Here is an 8201-nt window from a genome sequence, read left to right as displayed (position 1 = left end):
CTTTTTTTTTTTTTTTATTGCTTAAAGCATTACAAAGGGTATTACATATGTGTCCTTTTTTTTCCCCGCCCTTGACAATACCCCAGCTTCCCCTACCCCCCAGTGTCTTATGTCCATTGGTTATGCTCATATGCATGCATACAAGTCCTTCAGTTGATCTCTTACCCCCCTCCCTCCTGCCCCCCAACCCTCCCCAGCCTTCCTGCTGCAGTTTGACAATCTGTGTGAGGCAGCTCTGCCTCTGTATCTATTATTGTTCAAAAGTTTATAATGGTCTCTATCACCCATGAATGAGTGAGGTCATGTGGTATTTTTCAAAAGGATGGTTCTTGAATCCTGGGAAGGTCCTAAGATTAAGAGAAAGTCCTTAATTTAAGGTTGCCAGATAAAATATAGGATACAATTTCAGATAAACAATAAATAAACTTTAAGTTTAGGTATGTCCTAAGTATTACACAGGACTTTATTTTTAAGGCAAAGTGCTTAATATTTTTTTCTATCAAAATGCTTTTTTAAAATTGTGGTAAAATATACATAACATAAAATTTACCATTTTAACCATTTTTAAATGTACAATTCAGTGGATCTAAGTTCTTTCACAATGCTGTGCAACCATTACCACTATCAATTTCCAGAACTTTTCCACAGTGGCTGCAAGGGATATTTTTATTTGTTAATTCCAGCAACCCTCCAACTTTTCAACAGCTTTTAGATCTGAATATATTTGATCTAAATTATCATATATCATCTATACTAATAAAAGTGTAATATGCAAATTGGTTGGGATGCTCTCACGCAATGACCGAACAGCAGGCTGCATGGGGCAACCAGGCTGGTGGGGGAGGGGGGAGAGGGCAGTGAGGGGCGACCAAATGACCAAACAGCAGGCTACGTGGGGCAACCAGGAGGGCGGGGGGGGGGTCAGTAAGGGGTGACCAGGTTGGCGGGGGGGCGGGGATCAGGGGTGACCAGGCTGGCGGGGGGGGCAGTGAGGGGTGACCAGGCCAGTAGGGGGGGCAGTTAGGGGCTATCAGGCCAGCAGGAAGAGGCAGTTAGGGGTGATCAGGCTGGCGGGGGGGGGGGGGCAGTTAGAGGCAATCAGGCAGGCAGGCAGGTGAGTGGTTAGGAGCCAGCGGTCCCAGATTGTGAGAGCAATGTCTGACTGCTGGTTTAGGCCCGATACCTTGGATCAGGCCTAACCCGGCAGTTGGACATCCCCTAAGGAGTCCCAGATTGGAGAGAGTGCAGGCTGGGCTGAGCCCCCCCCTCCCCCCACTGTGCACGAATTTCATGCACTGGGCTTCTAGTATATATATATAAAGCCAGTGACCATAATGGCGTCACAACCATAATGAATGTTAGACCAGAACCACCATGGCCCCTCGCTGAGCTGGCCCCGCCTTCCAGGGAGCGGTTAGGGGCACTCCTAGGCAACATGATAGGTTGCGAGTTTGATGGGGGAAAATCAAAGAAATAGGGGGGAAGGTCTTAAGGGTCTGTGGGGTTGGGGTGATCTTTCCGGAGTAGATTTGGAGTGTGTTGGGGAAGGAAGAGAGAGATCCAATTAGAAAACGGCATCACTGCCGGCCTCAACCCTGAAATGGCGCTCTTGGCTGAGCACCTGCTGAAGCCGCTGCCTATGGACAAGCAGATTGACACAGGGCCCTTCCTGAAGGCAGTGTCCCATCTACTGCCCTTCTTTTTTTAAAATTAATTAATTAATCAATTTTATTTATTTATTTATTTATTTTTTAAAATATATTTTATTGCTTTTTTACAGAGAGGAAGGGAGAGGGATAGAGAGTTAGAAACATTGATGAGAGAGAAACATTGATCAGCTGCCTCCTGCACACTCCCCACTGGGGATGTGCCTGCAACCAAGGTACATGCCCTTGACCAGAATTGAACCCAGGACCCTTGCGTCCACAGGCCGACGCTCTATCCACTGAGACAAACTGGTCAGGGCCTGCTGCCCTTCTTTGATTGCCTTGGGTCCCCAGTGTTTATGCCCATCAAGGCAGACGTAAGTGGTAACATCACGAAAATCAAAGCTGTGTACAACACTGACCTGGCCAAGTTCCGGACCCTGCGGAACATCCTGGAGGCGGAGAAGGAAATGTATGGAGCAGAGTAGCCCAAAGCGGGGGCCACACTGGTGCTGATGTGGCTGAAAAAGGGCCTCTACTTCATCTAGGTCTTCCTGCGGAGCATCTGCTATGGGGAGTGGGATTGGAGCCACCCCAACCTCATGCGTGTCAACGCCTCCAAGGCCTACGGGATGGCCCTCAAGAAGTACCACAGCTGGATCGTGCAGAAGATCTTCCAGGCAGCGCTGTATGCTGCGCCCTACAAGTCTGACTTCCTGAAAGCACTCTCTAAGGGCCAGAACGTGATGGAGGAGGAGTGCCTGAAGAAGGTCCGCCTGTTACTGGTCAACTACACGGCCACCATTGACGTCATCTAGGAGATGTACACCAAGATGAACACCGAGCTCAACTACAAGGTGTAGGCATGCCCAGTGGCCAGCACTCCCAGAAACAGACAAGCCAGAATCACTGTGAAGCAAGCTGGCAGGCCGCCTTGGCCTGCGTCCCCAGAGCAGTCCAGAGTCTGGCTGGGATTGCAGGGGACAGCCCTGGTTTCTGAAAAGTCATTTTTGGGGTCTATCCTAACAGAGCAATAAATAACCACCCTACTTCTGAATCACCTCTTAATTTCATGGCAGCACAGACTGCCTGCCTTCATTTCAGTGTGATAAAAATCAGTTAATGTTGCTAATAAGTCAAATCCTAGGGTTTTCTGTCCCTATCCCCTCACGTGGTGGGTGACCCTGGGGAAGCCCTGTCATACACCTCATTTTAAAAATGAGGATCTGGTGCAGTGATGTTTCGGGTTGTGTACAGACCATGAGGGGTCTGATTTGAAATTATACAGGATTTTTTTTAAAGCAGACTGCTGTGTGCTCTCCTGTGGTTGCACAGCCCAGCATCACAGCGCTGTCATTATAGACCCTGCTCTTTCCCACTGTCTTTTTCCAGACAGTTTTTTATAGTTGAAAACAACCAGCAAGCCTTTGATGACCTTGACCAAGGGGACTTTATTTTAAAGCTGTCAGGTATGAGTAACTGACCACAAATGATTGAATTTGCATTCTTCTGCATAAGTATTTTCTTCAGGGACAGCCTACACTACTAAGAAACTACCTATCATGTGTATTCTCTCAGAGGGGAGACCACAAGCCCGCCAGATGCTGAGACCCAAGGAAACACCTCGCTGCCTTAACTGTCCCTTCTGGCACTAACAAGAGCTGTATTTTTTTAAATATATTTTTATTGATTTCAGAGAGGAAGGAAGAGGGAGAGAGAGATAGAAATACCAATGATGAGAATCATTGATAGGCTGCCTCCTGCACGCCCCCCACTGGGGTTGAGCCCGCAACCCAGGCATGTGCCCTTGACCAGAATCGAACCTGGGACCCTTCAAGAGCTGTATATTGAAAGTGTTGGGGTGAATAGAGGGACCCCCAAAGAATTCATGTGTGTTAAAAACCCAGTGAGGAACAACTGGTAATTTTTATGCAAACACTAAATAATTCTTTTAAAAAATATATATTTTATTGATTTTTTTTTATAGAGAGGAAGGGAGAGGGATAGAGAGTTAAAAACATCAATGAGAGAGAAACATCGATAAGCTGCCTCCTGCACACTCCCTACTCCCCAGTGTGCCTGCAACCAAGGTACATGCCCTTGATTGGAATCGAACGTGGGACCCTTCAGTCTGCAGGCTGACACTCTATCCACTGAGCCAAACCGGTTAGGGCTAAATAATTCTTAATAAATAAATCTCTATTTTGCAATATCACACACACACACACACACACACACACACACACACACACACACACACAAACTTTGGAGATAGTGAAAGGCAGTTTGTCTAGACTGTTGAGAGCTCAGAATTAGAGTTTAATTGGGGTAGAAATCCTGCTAATAGCACCTGATACCTGAAATCTGAGCACTCTACTTTTAGGTTTTACAGTTAAGTTTTTGGAGACTGCCTATTAAAACATTCCTGGTTGGAAAGTGTTTGTATAGAAGCCTATAAGTATTAAGTATTTGCTGTGTTTACCATGCTTAGCTCTCTGTAAGGAATATGGAATAATATTAAATGCCTCATGTTCTCAAGAAGGTTGAATTTTAAAATAAAAATAAAGAAGAAATATAAATATTAAAAATAAAAAAATAAGAAGCTTGAGTTTTACGGGCAAAATCAGGCAGGCAGGCGAGCAGTTAGAAGCCAGCAGTCCCAGATTGCGAGAGGGATGTCTGTGGGATTGGGCCTAAATTGGCAGTTGGACATCCCCCGATAGGTCCCAGATTGCGAGAGGGTGCAGGCTGGGCTGAGGGACCCAACCCCTTCTGTGCACAAATTTCGTGCACTGGGCCTCTAGTTTATCATAAAATTATAATTTTACACAGAAACGAATAATACCCATCTCCATGTTGGAACTTGTGGGCATACTTTCTCAGTTCAGATGCTAGGAGATTTCCACATGTTCCACTACAGGGAAGCACAGGTAGTGATTAGGAAGAACTAAAACTCTTACCTTTTAGTTTGTACAAACTGAGCAGCTTAGTACTATCAGGAAGGAGAATTTAGATGTCATTCATTCATTCAACAAATGCTTATGTGCTTGCCCAGTAAATGCCAGGTATGCGTTGGGGGCTCCTATACAATAGTGAATGAGGTGCTTGTCCTTAACCCCCACTTTTGCTGCTGCCAGGTTTCCCTCTACCTCCAATCCTTGCACGTGCTGCCCTTTCTGTCCACCATGCTCTCCCTCCTGCCTGTCCCAGTCATCCGACTCACCCTGAGGTTTCAGCTCCATTGGACATGATGCTCAGTGATGGCTTGCCCAATCCGCTCCCATACTCACAGCTCTCTACTCTTCACTTTATGGCTCTTGCCGTGATGGTTATGACAGTTGTGCGGTTATTGGACTCACCAAAGTCTCTTCTCTCTAGATTGTAAGCTCTCTGAAGGCAGGGACCACATCTGTTATGCCTATTGTTTCCTAGTATCTAGCAAAGCACATAGTAGGCATTTAATGTAAAATATGTTGAGGATATGAATGAAATCATGCATACATTCTTCCCTCAAGAGCTAATAGGAGATAGACAAATAAGCACATCAATATCTATGTAAATAGCTACGAGTGACGGGCTCTGGGAAACAGAGCAATTTTGCTGAGAGAGAGCTTGGATTTGGGCCAGCTCCCCCATAGAATCAAGCCCAAGGGTGTGCTCCTGGCTTCTCTGCAGAAGGGAGCCTGAGAGAACTCGGGACCGGGAGCTTTCCCTCCCTGAGTGTCTGACACAGATTCAGACAACCAAGCAGAACTACTGCATCAGCTGGGCTGTCCGAGCTCAGGGCTCAAAATTAATTTGCCCAATGCTCACTTTAGAGGTGGGAAAGCCAAGATGTGCATGACCTTCCCAAGGTCACAGAACAAGAGGCAGAACCGAGAACCCTGGTTCCCCCAAGCTCTGGGACTAGCGCTCTCCCACCTCCTCAGCATGTCCAAGTTCAAGGGCAAAGGAGCATTGGTGGGTTTCAAAACCCTCACAAGCTTTCTTTGAACTTCCACAAGATTTAACAGCAGTTGGCTGGGAATAGAAATGTAACTGCTCGAGAAGAGGTGAGATGAGGGGGCCGGAGGAGAAAAACAGGGAAGAGAGAAAGCCGGTCCAGAAAGGCCGCCTGCCTGGCTCTGGAGTCAAGCCCACAGGGTGGTTATGTGTGGGGCTTGGCAGTGCAGCCGGGCAGCCAGCGGGCACTCAGGAAGCGGTGCTCAGGTCCCAGCGGAGGCAGTCTGGGCTGCAGGATGGAGATTTATTAGCAGAGCTGTGCTCCAAGCCGCGGCAACCTGGCTCTGCTGCTGATTCCCAGAGGCCTGGGGTGGAGGGAGCAGGGTTTGGGAGGGGGGGGGGGGGGGGGGGGAGGCAGGCTCTTGAGGTCGTTTGAATTGGGCTAGAGGAGGGTTCATACCTGACCACAGCTCTCGGGCCTGCTGTTATGGTGAGGAGCCCAGAACGGAGCACCCAAGTCCTCAGACCCCAAGTCCCTGGCCTGGGCTGTACTTCTCTGCTGGTGCAGGGCTGTGCTGGGGGCCTCTGTGTGTCCAAGGGCTGGCCCTCAGGTCAGGGCTTTGCATCTGTGTGGGCCTGCTCAGGCTGGATCCTCTGCAGAGAGAGGGCCCCGCTCACCTGGGGCCAGCGGGCAGGCGGAGTGTTGAGGACAGGCTAGAACAGCTGAAGGTCTTTCTCTCACAGCACCATCAGCGGGCCTGCGCGCAGTTGTCCTATGGGGTTTGCAGGCAGGGGAGAGAGGATCAGGCGTCATTTGCTGGATAGGCTGCAAGAATGACTTGGCTCAGGGCTCCCTAGTGGTCTCTCACTCTGGTGTTCAGGCATGTCCTTCCTCCAAGAGCTCCTCTCAAGGTCACGGAGAAAATGAAGGACTGAGGAGGACCAGCCTTTGCCAGTAGGGAGCAGGCTTTGGGCTTGGGAATTCTGAGAGATGGGAATTCAAGGGCAAGTGAGCCTCTGCCTCAGTCCTTACGCTTCCTAGGACCCTTCCTGTTTTGCTGATGGGAACAGGCATTAAAGGTACCATGACGGTCCTGGCAGGTGTAGCTCAGTAGTTGGAACACTGGCTCGAGCACTGAAGGGTCATAGGTTCTATTCCCAGTCAAGGGCACATGCTTGGGTTGCAGGTTTGATTCCTGGCCTGGGTAGGGGGCATGTGGGAGAGGCAACCAATTGATGTTTCTCTCTCTCTCACTCTCTCTCTCTCCCCCTACCACTCCCTTCCACTCTCCCTAGAAATCAGTGTAAAAAATATCCTCCGATGAGGTTTTAAAAAACTGTACAAATTGTGTAGTGCTCAAAGGCACACACACCCCATTAAAAAAAAAGTTTCTGTGAAGCCCAGAGGTGGACAGAAGGGAGCTCCGAGGTAGGTAGCATTTCATATTTTGATCATCACCCCCTCATCTCACACCCTATCCCCCGGGGGGAAATATTTTCCCCAGGAGTTTTATTTAGCTCAGCCTGGGGTTAGAGGCCGAAGCTTGGGAGAACGGGAACACACTCATCTTCCCATTTCCTCTTCACGCTCCCCTCCTGGGCTCTACCACCGCCACCAGCGTTGCGGGGGCAAAGGCACCATGGCATCCAGATGGACCCTGTTTCCAGCAAGGATGGGCCTATTCCAACTTCATCTTACTGCCTCCCCTGAGCATTGAATAAACATTTCCAGAAGGATGCAGATAAGGAAAAAAAAAAAGAGAGAGATCTTATGTAAACACTAGAGGGCTAGAGACCAGGAGATATTATTAGTTTACTAGGGCTTTAAAAATACCCCAAAGCTCAACTAAAGGAAAGTAGAATTTGCTTTTCATTTTACCCTCTGTTATTGTTGCGAGGGTCAGGAATACAATAGAAGCAGGGATCTCAGGAGACGCATGATATTACAAAGATCACAGCGAGGGCAGAGAGGGAAGTTGCAGAAATCTGACTCTGGTGACCTTCTGGGCCAGTGAGGAACGGGGATGGGAAGTGGGGAGCTGTTCTTTGCGGACATTAAGGAAGGCCAGGGAGTGATGCTGATCCAACAGAGCCTTCTCCCTGTGCCTTGCAGGAGCTTATCTGGTCCCCGCCTCTGTGTTCCCAGGAGCACAGCAGACATCCCCACAGCAGCATCTCTATATGCTGTTCCTCCCACGTGAAAGCTTTTCCCAGGCACTTTGCTTAGCTGACTCCTCACCCCTTCTGGTTTCAGCTTAACTATCACCTGCATAGCGAGGCCTTTCCTGGTCTACCGTTGAGAGGTCTGTTTGTAGGGATCACAGTCTTGGAAATCTACCAGGCAAGTCTTTGAGTTAAAATAACCCTATTGGACAGGTAGCCCGTTACCCATCTCCATCATATTTTTATTTTATAAAAAGCCAACCAATCAACCTATTAATTCCCCATGAAAATGTTGAGAAACGTTGTCCCAGGACAGTGCATCCTGGTTTGCTGAGGTTGAGGGATTTGGAGGACACGGGACTTTCAGGAAAGTCTTGGGCAAGCTGGGATGATTTGGTCACCCCAAGTCTCTTCGTCTCCAGTAAAAAACACTCAACAAAATATCTCTGG

General features: G+C 48.4%; 1 pseudogene; it reads left to right on the top strand.

Moving 5' to 3' along the window:
* Positions 1 to 1600: 1600 nt before the first annotated feature.
* LOC139015521 (glycolipid transfer protein-like) lies at positions 1601 to 2509 on the top strand (annotated as a pseudogene).
* Positions 2510 to 8201: the final 5692 nt, after the last annotated feature.

The sequence above is a fragment of the Myotis yumanensis genome, unplaced genomic scaffold, assembly GCF_028538775.1.
Source record: "Myotis yumanensis isolate MYYU_CA2020_CCGP unplaced genomic scaffold, mMyoYum1.0.hap1 SCAF_8, whole genome shotgun sequence".
Classification (NCBI taxonomy): domain Eukaryota; kingdom Metazoa; phylum Chordata; class Mammalia; order Chiroptera; family Vespertilionidae; genus Myotis; species Myotis yumanensis.
This window is presented reverse-complemented; position numbering and strand designations above follow the sequence as displayed.